Source organism: Euprymna scolopes, chromosome 7 (assembly GCF_053919585.1).
Source record: "Euprymna scolopes isolate OS-2025 chromosome 7, ASM5391958v1, whole genome shotgun sequence".
NCBI classification, from domain to species: domain Eukaryota; kingdom Metazoa; phylum Mollusca; class Cephalopoda; order Sepiida; family Sepiolidae; genus Euprymna; species Euprymna scolopes.
The window spans coordinates 106,194,731-106,219,880 of NC_136488.1; the positions used below are offsets into that span (position 1 = coordinate 106,194,731).

General features: G+C 28.2%; 1 protein-coding gene across 1 annotated transcript in view; it reads left to right on the forward strand.

Moving 5' to 3' along the window:
* Positions 1 to 25,150, forward strand: part of LOC145279880 (doublesex- and mab-3-related transcription factor A2-like) — a 105,909-nt gene that overhangs the window by 25,381 nt on the left and 55,378 nt on the right. The window lies entirely within an intron of this gene.

The following is a 25,150-nucleotide window of genomic DNA, read 5'->3' on the forward strand; positions in this document are numbered from 1 at the left end:
CTGGGCCTTTCTGCTTGTGTGGTGATAAAATATCTTGTAATGTTATATATGATAAAAGTTTTAACTTTGCTCAAAACAGACCGTCTTTCTTTAATCGGATTTTTCGATTATCTATTTTCGATATTTATCGGAGACATTCCGATACAAAACCCATGTACGAAACCTACAGACACATCAAGTACCTTCCAGTAAAATTTTAAAAGATCAATCCAGATATTTCCGCGTTCATAAACAACGAACACAAACAAAGTTCCATGTATATATATATATATATATATATATATATATATATATATATATATATATATATATATATATGTATATATATATATATATATATATATAACTATTTAATTTACTCACATAAAATAAATATACGAAAGTATAGATTTATGCATAAGCTTTAAGTATTTACTTCAAAAGTGCTCAATACGTAGGTAGAGCTAGTTAGTAAGTTATAAAATGTATATGACGATTAAGCTACACTGAATATTCCGCGTTTCATCCACTTTAGGATTCTTCAGGCTTATGCGCATAAGCCTGAAGAATCCTAAAGTGCATGAAACGCGGAATATTTAGTGTAGCTTAATCGCCATATACATTTTATAACTTACTATATATATTTATATATATATATATATATATATATATATATATATATATATATATGCATATAATATATGTATATATACGTATATACATATATATATATATATATATATATATATATATATATATATCAAGAGAGAAAACGCTAAATATACTAGTATGCGAATATATGACCTTGCTCGGCCATTACTTCTATAAATCGTTTTTCCGGTGCTGAACCCAATGTTACTATTTTTTGTTGTTTTCGATAAATTAAATGTATATTATTTTAAAGATTATTTGACAATAATTTAAAATAAAAATAATTAAACACGGAAAGACCAGATATTTACCGGTTTCGTTCGTATCAAGGAACGTCTTCACAAAAAGTGAACATTTATTGAATAACATCTAAACAAAGGAGAAGGACGCAAAAATTGTGTTTTCGTACCCCAACCCACTTTCACACGCAATTTAAAAAAAAATAGTTACCAAAATCATCCGGTTTTGCGTCTTCTTTTTTTCTATGTTTTGTCATCATTCAGTATCTTGACATTCTCTGAGGAAACATTGATCCAAACCAAACAGGTAAATCTCTCGTTTTATTGATTTCTTCCTGTGTTTAACTGTTATTTTTTTTCCATTTGCTTTTATAATGTTTATGGAATTCAAACAATACACATTTTTTAATGCGTTTATATAATTATTTTTAATCTGTTTTGGCTTTCTTGCCACACAGACACACAATTTTATATTATAAATAAGGAAATTATTATTTCATTAATGCTTACTATAAGTAATATTTCCTTTGATAAATATCTTTTAGGGTCAAAAATGTTAAGAAAATGTGTCTCTTTTTGTCCTGTTAAAATTATTGTCATTGGCAGTCATGCTTTAAATAAATAAAACGAATATGTTTACATGCATGCATTTATGCAAAAGTTTAACATATTTTAAATTGTAACGTATTCAAAAAATAAATATCCTTTTTTATAAAACTATTTATCAACTAAATGTCTTCTTGTAAATAAAACAAACGTTTTAATGAAAACTTAACCGCTGTCCATAAATATCTCGTTTTCCAATACTATCAAAACTTTGAAAGAATCTAGTCGAATATTACCATACTTCGATCACCAGCACACACACACACACACACACACACACACACACACACACACACACACACACACACACACACACACACACACACACACACACACACACACACACACACACACACACACCACTCGGCCTCTAACCCTAACCTATTCATTTCATACATTTACAATATTTTCTCTAATACCTCACTTCCTACCTTCGCATTTCTTCTTCCTCTTTTTCATGTTTTCCCCACCGCTGTAAATTTTCTCGTTACTTCCACTGCGGCATTGCCGCGTAAATATTTACCTTGAACTATCTTAACACATTATTGACGTCTTCGCCATTTCGACTAATCTCTATCGCAATTCGTATACATGTGTATAAATACCTTATATCTACCTGTAATATAATTCCTCTTAATAAAGCCTGAATACTTTGTTTTGGGTGAAATATCAATTCCTACACTATCACTGCATTGATTTTATTTCCCTCTCTGTTTAATCTTTTATAGCTTTTTGAATTTTCTTTATAGAATTTCGGATTTTAAAACGTGTAAAATGTATTGCGTGTTAGAACGTAAAAGATTACTTTTACGGTTAAAAATTCACAAAATACCAAAACGAACCATCTATATTAATCGTGAAACATAAGCAGCGGATATACCTGTAACACATTCAATAGAAACGGAGATCATCAGTTTTTTTACTATGTAACTGGTTTTGGGGGATTTCAAAAGAAAAAACAAAAACAAAAAAAAAAAAACCAGTTATTTTATTCAGGTCTCTCTCGTAGTATTGATCCATTTCTTCCATTTCCCACACGGTGATATGATTCAGTTATTATTTCACTCAGAGTAACATTACAACTCAGCATCATGCAAGAAATGAAAAGCAGGTACATGAAAGAAACACATGAAAGAATGGAAACAGAAACCCAAAAACATGGACAACAGTTCAATTATATTCAACACGATGACAAAGTTCATGCAGACAAAATTCTCAAACATACAGAATTTAAGCAAAAAATTATCAGAATTTTCATTATGCCGACTTTTCCAAGCCAATAATGAATGAACACGTGAAGCTCAGCATGATCTATTAATCTACTTACATAAAAGCATACATAAACACATATAAAAATCATACATAAACACATATAAAAAGCATACATAAACACATATAAAAAGCATACATAAACACGTATAAAAAGCAGACATAAACACATAAACAACATACATATACACATATAAAATGCATAACTATACACATAAAAAGCAGACATAAACACATATAAAAACCATACATAAACACATATAAAACGCATACATATACAAATATAAAAACCATACATAAACACATATAAAAACCATGCATAAACACATATAAAAACCATGCATAAACACATATAAAAACCATGCATAAACACATATAACACGCATACATATACACATATAAAAACCATACATAAACACATAAAAAGCAGACATAAACACATATAAAAACCATACATAAACACATAAAAAGCAGACATAAATACATATAAAAACCATACATAAACACATATAAAACGCATACATATAAAAAGCAAACATAAACATGTAAAAAACATACATAAACATATAAAAAACATACATAAACATATAAAAATCATACATATACACATATAAAAAGCAGACATAAACACATATAAAAACCATGCATAAACACATATAAAACGCATACATATACACATATAAAAACCATACATAAACACATAAAAAGCATACATAAACACATATAAAAAGCATACATAAACGCATATGAAACGCATACATATACACATATAAAAATCATACATAAACATAAAATAAGCATACATAAACATATAAAAATCATACATAAACACATTAAAAAATCATACATAAACACATATAAAACATACATAGACATATAAAAAGCATATATAAAAGTCATAAAATCATACATAAACACATATAAAAATCATACATAAACACATGTAAAAAGCATACATAAACACATATACATAATGTAGAAAAAGAAATGTATTACATATATGTTGTAGACCCGTCTAGGGGTTACAAATGAAAGAAACAACAGGTAGTGTAAAGTGTATAAAATATATGTATTTATCATAAACAATACAGGAGCCACTAAAATGGTATGAGAGGAACGTGTTCGTAGCATGTGGTTAAACATGGTATGAATGTTTCCGTTTTGTCTTTGAAACCAGTGGTATTCATAAGACTGGTTGATTCCACTTAGTTCTACAACAACAATATATATATATATATATATATATATATATATATATATATATATATATATATATATATATATATATAAGTTTCGTGGTTCAATTTTAAATTCTGAAAAAAAAAACATATAGAGACATATATTCAATTTAAGAATTTATTGCTTGACAAAGGAATATATAGGAGGGGTTATTTTAATTTCCTTAATCCATGAATTTTCAACAATGGCTCACATCATCAGAGGAAATGAAATGCAGTTAGCAAAATGTTCAGCTGCGAATGGACCACGAAACTTATATATTGCTCTATTCTTAAATATTGAGCTTTTCCTTTTTGGCTAGGATCTCATTGAAAGCATTACTTCAAGTAATATCTTTTTTCATCTGAATTTCTATCAGTGTCTTATCTCGCTTATACAGGGTGTCCATAAAGTCTGTGTGCACTTTAAAAAAATTATAACTTTATTTGTATTTGCAATAGAAATAATCTGTAAAATGGATTTAAAAGAAGTACATCTATATTTTTTAAGCTTTTATTGGAATTTTATTTAACTTTTCACATACCCTCCATCATTAGCAATACAAAGGGTAATACGATTTTACAGTTCACGAAAAACATTTGCCAGACCGTGGTTTATCATGGACAGAGCCTGTCTCTTTAAATTTTTTTCATCCATTTAACAATGGTGTTCCTATGAGGCGCTTTTTTATTGTATTCAATTCTAAACTTTCTTTGTACAGCAATAGTAGATTTCAATTCAGCCAACCAAAGGACACGGTTTACTTTTTCCTCAATGGGATCAAATTGATTCTGAAAAACAAAAGAAAATATTTTTTACTTATTTTTTACTTATCTAAAAATTGTTACGAATTTTGTGGTGAAAAATTATTCAATAACTCTCGGCTAGCCCCCCTGCGGGGCTGGATACCAAAGTTCAAGCAAAGACCATATGTGGGAGAAACTCCACATATAAGATCTTGGTCAATGTAGGGGCAACCCTTCATACCAATTGTCACTATCCAGCTCCCCTACTCCCCGGCGAGTTAGTCTCTATTTCCCCATTCACTCCTCACATTAAAAATCGGCCTTGTGCCTAATTTGCTCGGTGGGGGAACAAATAAATATCAACTATACTTAAAACTAAATACATAAAACTTTATAACATTATTTACAGATTATTTCTATCGCAAATATAAATAAAGTTATAAATTTTTTAAAGTGCACATGAACTTTATGGACACCCTGTATATATATATATATATATATATATATATATATATATATATATATATATATATGTATGTGTGTGTGTGTGTGCGTGTGTGTGTACGCATATATCTGTAGAATATATATATACATACAGATAAATACATACATACATATATATATATATATATATATATATATATATATATATATAGAGAGAGAGAGAGAGAGAGAGAGAATATATATATATTATTCCAGATTGCTATATGCCATGAATGAAGACTTTTTATATTAATTATATAAATATCTCTCTCTATATATATAAAGAGAGATAGACACACACATACACAGATAGATAGATAGATAGATAGATAGATAGATAGATAGATAGTTTTATATTTAAAAAAATCCTTCATTCATGGCATATAGCAAGTTGGGATAATATATCCCTTTTTCAGATATGTAAATGCCAAGAGAAAAACGTGAATAGATGCATATTTCAAATATTGCCGACACGCTCTTTAAAGTTTCTTTGTTGTATGCCCTTGATCAGTCTCCAGGGGACCATGCTCTCAGGCCGATGGGGATACCCAGGCATTTTTCGTGAGCCAGAGGACGCTAATCGCTGTGCGATTTCAAAATCACATCTTGTTACTAATTTTCTTGAGAGGAGATAAATAATATACATGGAAAGTTAATTTGGAATGAAAATCCTTTTTACATAAAATTTTTCTAATCATATCAAGAAAAATAGAAGGTGAATGATTTTTCCATGTGTTTCATTTCTTCCCATTTATTTTTATTTATTTATTTTTAATTTTTTTTTGATTTATGAGGCGCTGGTGATTTGGCGTGGACAAAAAGACGTACTTTAACTCAGAGACAGTCTCTCCGTAACAATAAAACTCTGGTTTGCCATCAACAATTGTAATGTATAGTTTATATATATATATATATATATATATATATATATATATATATATATATATATATATATATATATATATATATATATATATATACATACATATATATATATATATATATTATATTTAAAAAAAATAAATAGATAAATAAAATAAAAAAAATAAAATAAAATAATATATATACCGCTCCCAATGTGGGGGTACCAAATTGGTTAAAAGGGAAAATTATTCCCAACTCGCATTTAGGTAAAAATGCACTTTCGTAAATAATTGAATTCATTAAAAACATATCGCTAAAACCAAAACAAAACAACATCTCTCTCTCTCTCTCTCTCTCTCTCTCTCTCTCTCTCTCTCTCTCTCTATATATATATATATATATATATATATATATATATATATATATATGCAAAGAGAGAGAGAGAGAGAGAGAGAGAGAGAGAGAGAGAGAAAGACAGACAGACAGAGAGACAGAGAGAAAAGATAGATAGTTGGATAGATAGATATAGAGACAGGGAGAGAAGTAATAATGTAAATGACGAAAGTACAAAATAATAATTAATTCAAATATTTGATGCATGCCCCGAGTATAATCAATCATATAAGTTTCCATACATGCACATTTAAAAATAAATAAATAAATAAATAATAATAATAATAATAATAATAATAATAAAAATAATAATAATAATAATAATAATAATAATAAAAATAATAATAATAATAATAAAAATAATAATAATAATAATAATAATAATAATAATAAAAATAATAATAATAATAATAATAAAAATAATAATAATAATAATAATAATAAAAATAATAATAATAATAATAATAATAAAAATAATAATAATAATAATAATAATAAAAATAATAATAATAATAATAATAAAAATAATAATAATAATAATAATAATAATAATAATAATAATAATAATAAAAATTATATTTTAGTAAAGATACAGACTATAAATGATTTTTTATCCATACATATCATTTTTTTTTTTCATTTTTAAGCACAAAATATTGACATACATATATTTTTTTTAAAGTCGGGGCGGGGAAATACAATAAATCATAGTTTTCAAGGCTATATTTTTCAACTATACAGAAAAAGTAGCTAAAACGAATATTTGTTTACTTATAACTATTTTATCAATCAGTTTTATTTATTGTTTTCTGTTTTCGATCAATATGTAAAATACGTCTTAAATTGTAACACAATTCAAGAATAGTCATCACTTGAAATGACTGATTTTAGATTATATAGTTTATATTGATTTTTTTCAATCAGAGTTAATAAAAATTGTAAAACAGTGGGCGTTTATTAAATCAGATCTTGCATATTTCTATGGTATTATCCCAGAAAGTATCGATCTATTCGGCGATCACCATTATTGAGCTTAATTCGATCTTCAGTATAAAACTATTTATCGGATACTTATAGGAAATAAAAATAAATAAATAATATTATGTGATACCATATTTCCTTGTGATATTATTTTTCCCACTATAACTAGGAGGTAAGTTATCGCTGCTGTGGTCTTGAATCTCACTAGATCTAACCACACTGATGAGTTATAGAGAAGAACAAAACGCATGTATGCGGATAAAAATATTTAATATACACGCTAAAATATAATTCCCCGAATAGAATCGTTTTGAACTACTTTTATTTCTCTGTATGAAAATTAAAATTAATATATAATGATACTAAATCTTATTTCTATTGACCTAACTCCGAAATTGAAATAACAATTCCAGACATAACCTTTATTAACATTTTATTTTGAGCGTAATTTTCGTATGGGATATTAAAGTAGTGCAAGATTGTTTAGTTTGAAAAATTAATTTTCTCTGTCTTCAGACAAGTAATATATATATATATATATATATATATATATATATATATATATATATATATATATATATATTAGCATGGGTGCCCAGCCGTTGACCGGGTGTTTATGCTGAGTAAAAAAAAAGATCAATTTTTTAAAACTTGGAACCCTATTATGACCCCTTAACATTTTATTGTTTTGGGCTCAAATCAAGTTATTAAGTTAGATCCATGTCCAAGGAACCTATATCTAAAATTTCAAGTGTTTAGATCCAAAATTGTCGGAGGAGTTTGGTAGAGTTCTCAAAAGTCAAATCGCTGAACTTTGACCCCTTAACAGACAAATTTCTGGCCGAAACCCGATCACATAGATTTTCCCAAATCTCAGTACCCTGTATATCAAATTTCGAGTATGTAGACTTAAAATTGAGAAAGTTATTGCGTAGGAAAATGTACACAGACACACAGACAGACACATTCACTTTTTTAGATATCTAGATAGATAGTTAGATAGATTAAACAAAAATACATAGGCATACATAAATATATATGGAAACAATTTTGTGTTCCCCGTAAACTTTTTACGCAAATATTATGCAAGTATAAATCATGTAGAATATCTGCATGAATATAATTACACGTAATAGTTAAGTAAAGATGATCATCCTATAAGAAAACCGAAAAAAAAAACTAATAGGGAATTAATTAAAGTGAATGTTTAAAAGAATATGCAAATTAGCTAGATCTTTTGCTAGTGAATGCAATTCCACAAGCCATATATAAGAAAATTGTATTTTCTTTTTAAATAAATAGAAAATAGGATTTTTAATATGAATATCAATACACGCAAAAGAAAACCGAATTCATAGGAGTATATATATATATATATATATATATATATATATATATATATATATATAGATAGACATGCATGAATATATACGAGATGGTGTGTGCAAATTGTTGCAAGAAATGCCGCAGTTGTAACTAAATAATATTTATAATTTATATTCTTACAAATAAATTTTTATAATTTCTCATTTTTAACATTAGAAAATTAGACAATATTGAAAATGAATTAAAAATTCTCGTTTGAAAAAATTAAATACTGACATATATATAGTAAGTTATAAAATGTATATGGCGATTAAGCTACACTGAATATTCCGCGTTTCATCCAGTATAGGATTCTTCAGGCTTAAGAAGAATCCTATACTGGATGAAACGCGGAATATTCAGTGTGGCTTAATCGCCATATGCATTTTGTAACTTACTAACTAGCTCATCCTACGTAATGAGCACTTTTGAAGTAAATACTTAAAGTTTACGCATAAATCTATACTCTCGTATATTAATTTTATGTGAGTAAATTAAGTAGTTATATATATATATATATATATATATATATATATATATATATATATATATATATATATGAATAACATGAAGAGCATATAGCTCTTAAAGAAACTTGTTACGGGAAAAAATAAAAATAACAGCTTTTTAAAGTTGTTAATATCGCTTAAAAACGCCAACAACAAATCTTAAATTTAAGAGCGATAAAAAAAATCGTTAATTCAAGTGGTGATTGATCGTGGCACATTTGTACATTATAAGGCAGCCGATACTGGTGTAATGTGTTCGATCCTAACCTATGCTGATGACATGTACGTGCATAGGTATAATAAAATGACAATTAAATATATAATTATTACTAAAATTACTCTTAATACCTACAAACACTACTGTTTCATCCTTTCGAAAATCAGTGAAGTGTTTCACGATTACCACTGGTCGGTCCCGGCCACGAAGCAATCTCTGACTCCATTAGCATACAACAAATCGCTGGACTAACGTTAACCGCGAAAAATATAGTTGAAATTAACATTTATATAAAGCGTACATGTCATTCAACGTCATGATCTGTTCACGTATTGAGTACGGTTAAATAATGAAAAATACATACGCCATAAATTAATAAACAAATGTGTGTATATATAAGTAGTAAAAAGATTCATATTATCAGCTCCGAGGATTAAATGCAGGAGATATTGCGTAGTTTAATTGCCATATATTTTGATAATTTACAATATGTATATATATATATATATATATATATATATATATATATATATATATATATATATATATATATATATATATATATATATATGAGTGAAATTGTGTGTGTGTGTGTGTGTGTGTGTGTGTGTGTGTGTGTGTGTACATTTCCCTACCAAACTATTCTGTCAATTTTCAGTCTACAGACTCGAGATTTGACATAAGGGGTATTGAGATTTGTGAAAATCTTTTCAATCGGTTTTTGGCTAGAAAGTTGGCTGTCAATGGGTTAGTTGACCTTTAAAATCTCTACCAAACTCCTCCACCATTTTTTTGGTCTAAACACTTGAAATTTTAGATGTAGGTTTCTTTGACATGGATCAAACTTTTTAATTTGATTTGAGCCCAAAACAATAAGCGTTAATAGATTAAAATTGGGGAATTTTTTTTTAATTGACCTCTGTAGCCTCTACAAAATTACTCAGCCAATTTTTGGTTCAAACATTTGAAATTTTACATAAAGTGTATTCAGACATAGGCCAAGCTTTTTAATCGAGGTTGGACCGAAAATTTGGCTGCCAAGAGGTCAAAGTTAAAAAAAATTTGACTTATGGGGTTTCTAGCAAACTATTCAGCCAATGTTAGGTCTAAACATTTGAAAGTTTACATAAAGGGTATTCAGACATGCAACAAGCTTTTTAATCAGTTTTGTGCGAAAATTTAGCTGCCAAGAGTCAAAGTTGAAAGAGTTGACCTTTGCAGTAAATGTAGGTTACCTGGACATGTCAAACTTTTGAATATATATATAGATATGCACATAAAGTTATGAAAAGTACATAGGGTCTGAGCAAAGCCGGGGTGAACTGCTAGTATATATATAATTATATATATATATCCGCTTCTTCAGTTCCTCGCGATTAATTGTGTGACAGTTCCCACACTGACATCAAACTATGTCTATAGACATACAGCGATCCTTACCCATAGAGTTCTTTATTTAGCCAATCAATTCTGATAGTCTGGCTTTCTTACTCCTCCAACACCTCTCATTATCCCTTACAGACATCCTGCCTTCCTTGAATCTCTTATGCCGCTTAGAAACTGATGTTTGATTCATGCAAGATGGTTCGAATACATCCTGAAGCATGCCATACGTTTCTTTAGCAATTTTTCCCCAAGTTTAAAACAGAATTCTTTTACATATCGTTCTTCTAACTTCCAGATTACGTTTTTGAAATTCACCAGCTGTGACAATCAGGCTTTAGTAGGATGCATTCCAATTCCCACTGTAGCTGTTCATTTGAACCTAAAATCATAAAAATTGGTTATAAAAATATATGATAATTAAGTTACACAAAATTCCTGGGTTTAATCCTCGTAGGAAATCGTCAGGCTACACCTTAGTCTTACGATATGTATCCTATTAGTAATAATATATAGACACATTTAATGCTATACAATAATATATTAGATGGCGTATATATTTTTTCATTATTTAACCTTACTCAATACGTGCGTATAACTTAGCTGTATGAAAACATGCTTATGGCATTGCAATTAATCTACACAGTAATGCGTATGCTTCATTTTCGAAGGAAATTCATATTTGTGTACTTTTTTTTTAGTTTTTCGCCTTTTTAATTTAAATGTTCCCCTTTTAATTTTGTTTTGTTATGTTTGATTAACAGAAATTTGAAAGTTACATGTAATTATTACCATATCAGCTGGTCTTTGATTATTAGATGAAGATGCGATAAAAGTTATAAATCCAGAAATGCCTTTCTCTCGACAGTTTAAATGCCTCCAAATTTTAAAGGTTCACAAAGTAATTTATTCTTCCTTTAAACAAGTAATTAAAATGGTTGACTTGTTTTCGAATGAAACAGTAATCCATATTTAGTATTTCATAATTTTTTAATATATTTGTTTTACTTCATTTAAGTTTGCTCCATTTCATTTTGGTATTTTAATAACTATTGTATTATTTTAAATAAAAATCAAAATAACCTAGAAAGAAATTATCCAAGTCACATTAAGGCGAGAAATACACATACGAGTGAAGTTTATTTATTATTAATATAGATGTACAAAATTGATATTATCTTAGAGAATAAACATTTATTGAAAACAAGTAGACCCGGTTTCCCGGCGTTTTACACACACACACACACACACACACACACACACACACACATATATATATATATATATATATATATATATATATATATATATATATATATATATATATATATATATATGAAATTTATTTATACAAACATTGATGGCTACATATGTGCATACATGTTTCTGTAATCACCCGCGTTGGGGGATTACGTCTTCAGGCCAAGAATTATCGTCGAGAATTCATATATATATATATATATATATATATATATATATATATATATATATATATATATATATATATATATATATATATATATATATATATGCTACATGTAAAAATTCCGAAAATAATTTATGAGCCTTATTTTGTGCTTATTCTAATTTGAGTTTCGTAAATTGTATTATTTTTTATTAAATGCTAATAAAGAAATTATTGTGCTTCCCAAAGAATCAGTGACGTCATCATTTTGAGCGTATATTATGGAACTGTTTATAGGCGTTGTGTATTAATGGATAAAACAAATATTACTCCAGCATGGATAATGTTAAAATTTAGTGCAATATATTTTCAAAAATCAAAACGAACAATATATTTTAATCACAAGCAGCAATAATACATGATTTGTAAAATGAAAACGAATGATAAATTAGTTTAACCGAAAAACAGACGATAAGTTAACAAAAATCAAACAAATTAAATTCAAACTAATAATGTTAATATAAACAGAGTTACTAGTGCAGAAATATTTCAAACAGTTTTTTTTTTTTCTTTTCCTGATTTTTTTTAATATTGTCATTGTTTTGCGAGATTAAAAAAAGCATTTTTCAACTGTTTTTGCCGCTTTTTTTTTTACTCTAACAGGGATGCAGTTAAAGAAAAATAATAGTAAACTCTAATAATAATAATAATAATAATAATAATAATAATAATAATAATAATAATAATAATAATAATAATAAATCATTTAATGATTTCTTTGATAAATAATTAATATATACGATAATACTTATTTTATAATATCTTAATAAAACTTCAAATTTTACTAATAATTAAACTAAAAAAAAACTTTCCTATTTTCTACTCGCGAAAAGTCTCTTTTAATTGCATGTATCCAAATGTAATGGCTGACGAGCGTCAAAAAATGGATTCAAAGCTGAAAAAATAAACAAAAAATACTGATAGAAACAACCCAATAATTATCACTGTGACACTTTCTGACATTTGTTGGGTAGATCAGAATTTTGTGTACTTTTTTTTTTAATTTAAACCATTTTTGACGTTGGAAAGACAGCATGTTTTTAATTTTTCGTTTTTTGGCTTCTCTGCTAAATCATTGGAAACGGTTGTGTCATTAGACATTATCTACTTCTGGTTGTTTCTTGGGACACGTGACTAGATGTACAGAATCAGATTCAATGACGTCACTAGGCTATTTGACTTTAGTTCTTGGAAAATAAAAAAGACGTATATACAAAAAATAAATCCTATTAGATAAATTATTTTCTGGAAGAATTTTTTTTTTAAATAAAAACAATAATTAATAATAATTAACAAAATGATTGTACATTTCACAAAATAAAATATTGATTTTGTAGAAAATGAACATTATCGATAACAAACAGAAAATCCGATTGGATTTACTTCATATATATATATATATATATATATATATATATATATATATATACATATATATATATATATATATATGTATATATATATATATATATATATATATATATATATATATATATATAAAGAGGGGATAGAGAGAGAATGAGAGAAAGAGAGAGAAAAGAAGACAGTGAAACATTATACAACTGGTTGTGAATAAAAAGGTTTTCATCGAGAACACAACCATGAATAAGTATTAAATAAAAACACCTTTTTGACCTTTTCGCAATCCTCGACTGGTTTTCATTTATTATTTTTATGTCTTTATTCGCTTTTTTCCCCTCCGTTTTTTGTACGAGAAACGAAAATTGATACCTATGATAAATTAGATTACTAAAAGATACGTTTTGGCAGTTTTTAATCGACAAAAAAAAGATTGAATTTCTTCCCTTCCCTCTCTGACTTTTATTTTCTCATATATTTTTAATTTCTGTATACAATGAATGAATCGCTGAATAAATGAATGTTTAGATTTCAATCGGAAACCTTTCACCTGATTTCCATCGCTGATAAATGAGCAATGTCTGATTTCACGATCGCCATAAGTGTAAAGGTTTCATAAAGGACTGAAAAAAAATGTGATTCGTTGAGTTACTGACTGAGCCCGGGTTATATATATATATATATATATATATATATATATATATATATATATATATATATATATATATATATATCAGCACTTATCAATGCCAAGAGGCCACTCAAGGATAAGGGTTAAAGAGTGTACAGTATTTTGTTGGAATCAGGGAAAAAACATGTTTTTGAAAAATGTAAAATAAGAAGACAATATTCAAAATTTGTCTGCTTGCTATCAAGCAACTTCTCCCTCCCTCTTTTTTTATTTCCATTATTCATAGGAATGCCAAGATCTAGTCTACAAGTGAAATAGAATCTATACATTGAAGATCACCCTCAGTTTAATGATTTTAATCTGTGAAATTATCTCAAAGATAATGTCGATCCAAAACAATTCCCATATTATTCCTGTAATGAAGTGATTCAACGAAGTCAGAAATATTTTGGAGAATGGCTCATCCCCTATTACTTCACATGCTTTAATAGTGTCGACAAACTCTACAGTAGTTGTAAGCGATGGCATTTTATAATTATAATTAAATCTTACAGCTGGTGTAGTAGAGTAGTTTAGTTAGTTTAGCATAGTTTTTGTAGGGTTAAAGATGTATCGTTATAGATATGCTATTGTTGCGTTATCAAGGTTTAAAAGCCACTTGAGGACAAGTGTTAATGAAATGAAATGATCGTCAGCTGAAAGATGAGGAACAATCAATGATATGAACTAACTTTGATTACTTATGAAGTAGTTTATAACAAATATTTGTTGACATTGGATTTGAAAACGGTCAGGTTATAATCTGTAGAGTAGCAATCTCACGATAATTTGTTCCACATACGGGAAGTTATTACAAAATTCTTTGGCTACGGAATTTCCGTCTGACGCTACACGCATGGACTAAAAATAGAAAGTATTTTCTCGTAGTAATAACAAGTTTTTACTATGAATGTCTTACAAGAAGAAACTAGAGATTGGAGCTCAGTCGAGCACATTATATCAAAATGACGATAGAGCAGAAACAGACCAGCAGCGTCTCGTCTGTGAGAAAAGGGTTGTAAGGAAGAGATGATCCCACCAGATTTCGAAGTCTATTTTGTACTCGCCATATGTGGCAGCAGTACTCCATCTTAAGACGCATCTATTTTAGATTTTTTGAGCACTTTACTGGACATTCTGCATCGCACAAGCAACTTTTCGGAGAGTATCCATTGTTTCCCAAATCAGAATATGATCTGTCATATTTTTTAAAATTATAATTTAAACCTTTTACCAGCTGTAAAAGTATATTCAAGCTATACTAATATATATTTTGTAGAATATAAAATAAGAAAAAAAATCAGAAAGAAAAACACGAAATATTTATCGTTGTAGTTAAGTCGATGGGATTTTCAACGAAATTGCTGCGGTGAAATATGGCCGCCCGTTCAATTTATATTAAATCACCGGTTTTATTTATCCTCCGTACGCCTGTCGAGTTTCTTGACAATCTGACTGGGTTACACGGCCAGTTAACAGACCCCAACAAGTGTGACTAAGCAGCATTCCAATAAAAACATCGCGCAATGCCTGTAGCGTATGATGCTACTCAGGAAGTGATCCTTTATCCCACCGGACATTTGTTGGCTTCTTCTGAGGTTCGAGGAAAGAGTTGGCGACACAGGGTTGGCTAAGCCCAGCATATATATATATATATATATATATATATATATATATATATATATATATATATATATATATATATATATATATATATAGAGAGAGAGAGAGAGAGAGAGAGAGAGAGAGAGAGATAAATATATAGATATGTGTGTGTATTTATTTATATATATCAGAAAAACTGAATCATTTACAGAAAAATCTGAACCATTTGCAGAAAAAAAAATAGTAAACAATTAATATGATGTAATAAAAACAAATAAGATATATAAATGAATAACTGATTTGCTATTTAAGCACTATTTATAAAAGACACGTAAATGCTTAATCTACATAATGTAGCCAGACGTTGTGGACAGTCTGTATATATTAGTTGATTCTCTTGGTTGGAAAAATCATTCGGTTGTTAACTTGACAAGAGGGTCTTATGTATTTATGATTTCACAAAAGTCTGGCAAAAAGAAAAATGTCTGGTGTCATCTGTTATAACGATTGCCACATATGTTTGATAGTTATCGGACATTACGATGGACTATACGGGGATTTTTTTTGGGGGGGGGGCTTGATTACGTGTTATGAAATCTAATGTAAAATCATATCATATCATATCATATCATATATATATGTATATATATATATATATATATGATATCGTATATATATATATATATATGATATCGTATATATATATCAATCATGCCATATATATATATATATATATACATATATATATATATATATATATATATATATATATATATATAGTGTGTGTGTGTGTGTGTGTGTGTGTGTGTGTGTGTGTGTGTGTGTGTGTGTGTGCACGGTGGAAGAACGACTTAGCATTCCTAACTCGGGGTTTGTTTTCGCAATACTTTGTTTTTTGTTTTATTTTTAGTTTCCACATATTTTAATTTTCAACACATATTTAATTCCATTTTCTGAGCACGCATACACGCACACACATAAATGCTATATACTATAGTACCCCTCTTTGAAGATATACGGGATTAAGTTTATTTCAGTTTTATTTCCAACAGGTAATGTTATTAACCTCTGATTTCTCTAACCGGCATATCGAGCTTCCAATTTTTGTGATGGCTGCTAATTTAAAAGCAACCCTTTTTCCTTATATCTGTCATTTTATGTATGTATGTATGTATGTATGAGTATATATGTGTATACATGAGTGTGCATTATGAGGAAAATAAAAAAGAGACATATGGACACACAGACGGACAGAGGAACTAGCCTAATAGTCAAGATGTTTACACTGATATTTTAATATGTTTGAACAAAAATAGAAATTAATTAAGTAAATAAAAATGAACGTAAAGAACAATCTTCGTTTATTTTTTAAAACACATTATATGTTTATATGTATAAATTAATGAAAAACGCTAGAATCTACAGTAAGCGGGCGAAAAAATGTGTGTGTGTGTGTGTGTGTGTGTGTGTGTGTGTGTGTGTGTGTGTGTGTGTGTGTGTGTGGACAAACCAAACAAGCAGCTGTTCCTTTCACCCGGTCCCGTACCTAGAACCATAATAAATTTATGATTCCAAGCTTTTGGTCAGAAGTTTCTATTTATCGACCTACATCTATTTATGTTTATATGTACGTATGTCTATAAACATGTGTGCGTATTCTGTGTGTGTACGGGTACGTGTAGAAGCATATGTGGTAGTGTGCGGGTGTACATGCATGTACGTTTACATATGCGAGTGTGTTCGTGGGATGCGTAGGTATCCAATTCAATGTTTTAATTTAATATATCTGTATATATATAAATAAATAAATATATATATATATATATATATATATTTATATATATATATATATATATATATATACATATATATATATATACGTCGACGAGAGGTAAGACCTCGAAACATGCATGTCCGTAGATTACTGTCCAATAAGTAATATATATATGTGTGTGTGTGTGTGTGTGTGTGTGTGTGTGTGTGTGTGTGTGTGTGTGTGTGTGTGTGTGTGTGTGCGTGTGCGTGTGTGTGTGTGTGTGTGTGTGTGATATGCAGCTTAATACTTAACTGCAGTTTCACGGAACATTCAATCATCAGATTTTATTAACAAAGGGTTCATTTTATTTATAGATTTTTAACGATTGGATTTATTTAACGTGTTGTTATAAAGATCTATCTGAAAGGATGTCAAACCTTTTGCGCGCAATCTGGTTTTAAAAATAATATTGATGTATTCACTCATGTAATAGATGAGAATTAATTACGAATGTTAGTGTCGTGACTTAATTTTCTTATAATTATTTCATATGTTATTAAGATTCAGGTGATAATAAATGAAATAAAATTATCCACACTGCTAATAATTGTGATTTTTTAATTAGAAATACAAAATGGAATTTCTCATAATTTTATGTTTATGTCAAAATACGGTCACAGTAGATGGCAATAATAATAATAATAATAATAATAATAATAATAATAATAATAATAATAATAATAATAATGGATGATGAAGAAAATCAAAATAGTACCGATAATAGTAGGAACACTAAGAACAATTCCGAAAAACTTCGAAAAAAGAATGTCAGAAATTGGAATCAGAGGAATAACTGCAAAAATACAACGACTAACGATAATGAAAACGACTGAAATATTAAGGAAACCCCTTGAATGCGGAGAATAATACAAGAAGACAATTTAACGAATAAGCGTTTCAGGGAATGAAGAACACCGAAGCTGCATATCTACAAGTTCTACACCCCCACCATGCATCCCCCCATTGTCTCATCACCGCTCCTCACAATAGAAAAATGATACCAAACAGCCGAGAAGAGTCAAGAAGGATTGAAAGAACGAGGAGAGAGCGCTGGCCAGACCTCGGCTGGACAAGCGCAAAGAGAACTGGGACCTTGGGGAGGCTTAGTGCCACTCAAATTCAAGTATAAACCAATGGCCACTGCCAGCGAGAAATCAATGGTAAGAGGCCGTTGTGATGGTGCAAATCCATTTGCAAATGCTATCAAAGGAGGTGGAGAGAGCTAGACGTCTGGGGAGACTTGTTGTCACTCAGCTTCCAGAGAGCACCACAGGTTTCCAATCAGATCGTTTGTTGATTTGTGTGAAAACTCCATGTGAGCCAATAATAATAATAATGTGTAACGTTTATTTATTTACAGTTAGATAACATATTTTAATCGTCTAATATCTCGGCATCATACCATTTGAGGTTCACCTTGGCAGTTAGTGTCTGGGGTTTGATCCATCAGGTTCTTCTTTGTCGCAGTGAGGTATGGTTAGTTCTATTTCGGTAGGCACATCCTGTCAGGCATAATCTCCTCTTTCGAGACTTGGGGTCATTGTTGGTTACCTGATGCGTTTTACCGCGAAATGACAAGTTCGTTTTCGGCTATTTTTGAACTTGGCAAGAGTCCTCACTTGATTTGTGTATGGAGAGGGGCAGTTTGCTGCACCTTCCGGTCTTATGACACATTCTGCTGTAGTGAGTAGAATTAAATAGGGTCTACAAAAGTGATGTGTTCGCAGACGTTCATTAGTTAGGACAGTGCAGTTAGTGGCCGTTTCTCAACAACTTTACACATGCGTCAAGTGACAAGCTTTCATCACTCATTCTCGGGTGACTTTCGCACATGCACAGTGAGACACAGCTGTATGAACTTGGATCAACTTGTATGAAACGACGTGCCCAAAAAACAATCATCGTATTTGACACTATTAAATGATTTACATCGCATTCAAATGGTTTTTAGTGAACATTTGATAACTGTTGCTATTACAAGCAGCCAACAACAGTTGAACTGTAAGTTGATGACGGATGAGATACTGTTAATAATAGATGACATTTTAAAATACCAGTGGCGGGAAGGGGTGTGTGTTACCTTAGACTGTGAGAAATAATAGTTGATTCTGTTTCGGAATTGTTTAGATTAATGATTTGCATGATTGGGATGTAAATTATTATATTGACTCTTATTTTCACAACGTTTCGGTCGATATAACTTCCTACTTTACTCAGGTACATTGTTCGAACTTTAAAATCTTTATATCAAACTCGAAAACCTATAATACAGAATTTCGAACTTAAACTTTTAGTTAATCCACGGGGGTAGATTGTTCTCTTTTAGTCAGCCATGGTCGAGTAGAAGTGCTAATTATTTTTCTTAATTATTATCATTTGTAGTACGAATTGAACCGTCATTACCTGTCACTGATAACTGATTGTTAACCAACGCTTCAACCGTTACACCACGAGTTTAGACTTGAAATTCCTGATTATAGATTTCGAAATTCGAAAAAAAAAAAAACGTCGAGGGTTACATCAGCTGAAATGTTGTACAAATAACGCATGTTGAGAATAATGTACCTATTTACTATGCCTCCCCACGGGACAGAGTTAGACACCAGGGTCGTTTTTTAGTCAAAGTACAAAAAAATCCTTTCTGAAACTTTGAAACTACGAGAATTAAATTGAAATAACAAATAAAAAATAAAAACTAGATTTATTTTCCATCGTTTTTTGTCAAAAAAATAATTATATATTTTGTTTTATTTATCTGTTTTATTGGACATAAATTTGAAGTTTGTATGTTTTTTAAAGAAAAATAAAATAAACGCAGCACTAAGCAATAGAAAGTAGCCATTTTAGTCGGAATTTAAAAAGTATGCCGTTGTGAATAATTTTAGTAATTATGATATTTATATAAATATTTATTTCAATTTTCTTTAAAAAAGCATTTCGAATGAAAAAGTAATGCATATGGTATTCTTTTTTTTTTATCTAAATGAATATAATAATAAATATAGTTAAGTTCGAATTTTAATAAACAGTTATGATCATTTAAAATAATTCTGATTTCCGATTTTTTAGTATTATTTTTTGTCAAAAGCGGTTTTTCCCATTTTTTCATTCGCACCGTTTGGCTGTTATCTCTTTGCAAATGTAATTACTGATTATCGTCCATGAATATAAAATGCCCCTTGAAATAAAAGAGGGGAATGCAGCAATTAAAGTGACGTTATAATTTTAAAAATATAAAGTAATTATCTAATGTTAACATTTAGTTATTAGAAACTAAAATTTTCATTAAGATTAGATAATCCTCTGATTTTTTGGTGTTTTGTTTTCCAGGTTTTATTCATGATTTTTTGTTAGAAACAAATTCTTTTGCATTTTTATGTCATTTTCGTAAATAAATACAACGATTTGAATTTGTCTTTTCTTTTTTAAAAGTGAAATGTAAACTTACTAAAATAAATGGACTTATTTTAGTAAATCTGCTATTTTCAGAAATGAAGGAATACATATTTTATTCAGTCTTTTTTGCGGACTGTTATCCTCATCTTAATAGTTGTCGTTGGTTCACCACATTTCGGTCGACTCAGCCTCTGGCCTTCTTCATGTGATTATAAAGCCTCATCTTAAAGGATCTCTAAAAATAAAACAAAATATATAATAAATATTTCATTTCATCATTTTTCACAAACGAAAATTTTATAAATAGAAAAAATTAAATGCTTCTTTTTGAACAAATGTAACAATTTTTAACACAAAATGTATTATTACTGACAGAAGTTTTTCGCACATTTAAAGGTTAACGCTATTAGTTTAATCACAAGACATTCCTCTCCACAAAAAGATTTTACTTTTTAGGCAGTTACATGTGAACATCCTGAAAAACTTGCCGGAGATGAACACAAACTAGTATTGTAGAATTTATGGTAAAGGATAATTTTGTATGTAAATTTAACGTAAACTAATCATCATTCCAGGATAGCTTAATGTTTTAGGGTAGTTAACACAAAGAAATAGAACTCAATATCTACCAGTTAGGATTAGGATTAGGTGAAAAGAGCATGATTAATATTTTGAAAAATAATTTACTGGCAAAAATAACCTGGAATGTTTTTTTTTAAATATTTGTTCAATTATTGTCGAGATTTTGCTTTGTTTCACACATGATTAAAAATAAACATAATTTGTCTGACACGTGATTAGAAAAAAACATAATTTGTCTGACACGTGATTAGAAAAAAACAGGAATAAATATTTATCAACTGCGAAAGTTTATCTCGTACAAAATCTTTTTAGCATAAACAATAAAAAAACAAAATTGTTTTAACATAAACAATAAAAAAACAAAATTATTTCAGCATAAACAATAAAAAACTAAATTGTTTTAGCATAAACAATAAAAACAAAATTGTTTTAGCATAAACAATAAAAAACAAAATTGTTTTAGAATAAATAATAAAAAACAAAATAAGCGAAACAAAATTGTTTTAGCATAAACAATAAAAAAACAAAATTGTTTTAGCATAAACAATAAAAAAAAACAAAATTGTTTTAGCATAAACAATAAAAAACTAAATTGTTTTAGCATAAACAATAAAAACAAAATTGCTTTAGCATAAACAATAAAAACAAAATTGTTTTAGAATAAACAATAAAAAACAAATTAAGCGAAACAAAATTGTTTTAGCATAAACAATAAAAAACAAAATAAGCGAAACAAAATTCCAGTCAAGAAAGTTCAATAACATCTAGAAATCTTTGTCGTATTTATTCTAGTTTTATTTGTACGGCGTTGCCCGGGTTGAGTAATATTTTTAGAATAAAATATAATTGAAAATATAATTTTGAATATATTACATTTTTTTAAAATAGGAATTTAAAAAATATGTTTAGTATTTTTTTATATAGTTTTTATTATATTTTATAAACATTTGATTAATAAAATAATTTAATGTGTATTTATCAAAGTTACGTTGAGGTGACAAACACACACACAAGCTGGTACAGGATATCATGTGTGTTGGATGATGAAACATTTTTTGGAAGTTACATTCAATAATGCAACCAAAGCTAATAAGAAGCACAGGTTCAATTTTATACAAGGATAAGCTAGTTATGTTTGTTTAAATAAGATGTTTTTATCAATTTTAAGTTTTCCTTATTTTTATTTTTTGGTTCCAATAAAACATTCAATCGCTAGTAAATAAAAATAATTCACTATGTATTTATCAAAGTTATGCTTGGCCGAGAAACACACACACACACACACACGAGATATTGTCTAATGGGGGTTTTTAGCTGTCACTTTTGTTAATTATTAATGACTTATTTTTTAAATGTTGTCATGTAAATATGTTATAAAAATAATTGTTATTAAGAATTTTTTTAATTGAATTGTTTCATACATGAAACAAATGTTTATCAAAATCATAAATAATATATTGTATTTCAATCGCTTTCCCTATTTTCTCCCATACATAACGTAACGCAACGTTATTTTTATCTGCACATAATTTCGATTCCCATTCGTGTCTTTCTTTTTTTTCACTCAAATCCCCCGATACAGCTTTGATAAAGCGAAGGCGAAACCGGTCAGCTGACTCCCCCATTTTTTCCTCCTTTTATTCTCTTCACCTCGTTAACTTTATTTTAAACGTTAACTTTATTTTAAACGTTAACTTTATTTTAAACGTTGACTTTATTTTAAACGTTGACTTTATTTTAAACGTTAACTTTATTTTAAACGTTGACTTTATTTTAAACGTTGACTTTATTTTAAACGTTAACTTTATTTTAAACGCTAACTTTATTTTAAACGTTAACTTTATTTTAAACGTTGACTTTATTTTAAACGTTAACTTTATTTTTAACGTTGACTTTATTTTAAACGTTAACTTTATTTTAAACGTTAACTTTATTTTAAACGTTGACTTTATTTTAAACGTTAACTTTATTTTAAACGTTAACTTTATTTTAAACGTTAATTTTATTTTAAACGTTGACTAAAATAAAGTCAACGTTTAAAATAAAGTTAACGTTTAAAATAACGTTGACTTTATTTTAACGGTTTAATCATGAATTTTCGTCTTCTTTTCATAATTGCATTATATATATATATATATATATATATATATATATATATATAACTATTTCATTTATTCACATAAATTTACTATACGAAAGTATAGATTTATGCGTAAACTTTAAGTATTTACTTCAAAAGTGCTCAATACGTAGGTAGAGCTAGTTAGTAATTTATAAAATATATATGGCGATTAAGCTACACTGAATATTCTGCGTTTCATCCAACTATAGGATTCGTCAGGCTTATGCGCATAAGCCTGACGAATCCTATAGTTGGATGAAACGCAGAATATTCAGTGTAGCTTAATCGCCATATATATTTTATAAATTACTATATATATATATATATATATATATATATATATATATATATATATATATATATATATATATATATATATATAAATTTCATTAAAATTGGTTAATTCCCTGATTTTTGGTGAATTTTTAAGTAAAGGGGGCGGATCAAAATGTTTATACATCGACATTCATTTTGCCCGTACCTAGTTATAGTAATATGCCTTATTTAGGGTGAAAAAAAATTGTCTAAACATAAGTTCTCTCTCTCACTCTCACTCTCACTCTCTCTCTCTCTCTCTCTCTATATATATATATATGTATATATATATATATATATATATATATATATATATATATATAGAGAGAGAGAGAGAGAGAGAGAGAGAGAGACTAGTAGGCTCTAATAATTAATAGGAATCTAAATAAATAAAAAAAAAACACTTTAACATGATATTTAATCCATGCCGATTTCATATATATTATTATAAAGCCAATTCTTTGTTTAATATTATATTGTACTTAATATATAGTAGTGATTTCAAAAGTAAATATATATATATATATATATATATATATATATATATATATATATATAAATTGTGTGCTTATAACTAATATCGAAACCAAAATATATAGCTCTCCAGCCTTATTCATTACGCATGAACAACGTCCATACGCATATAAACATTAAAAAATTTACGTTATTTAACATATATATATATATATATATATATATATACATATATATATATATATATATATATATATATATATAGTGCGCACGTGTAGAAGACCAATTTAGTCGACTTATGCATGGAAGTCTTAATTTTTTTTTAATTTGACTCCACAGCAGCTATTTTTACCTGCTAAAGACTAAATCGATTTTGTTCCACAAGTTCAAATCCTTATATATCAACTTTCCAGTCTGTAGACTAAAAATTAATAAAGGAGTTT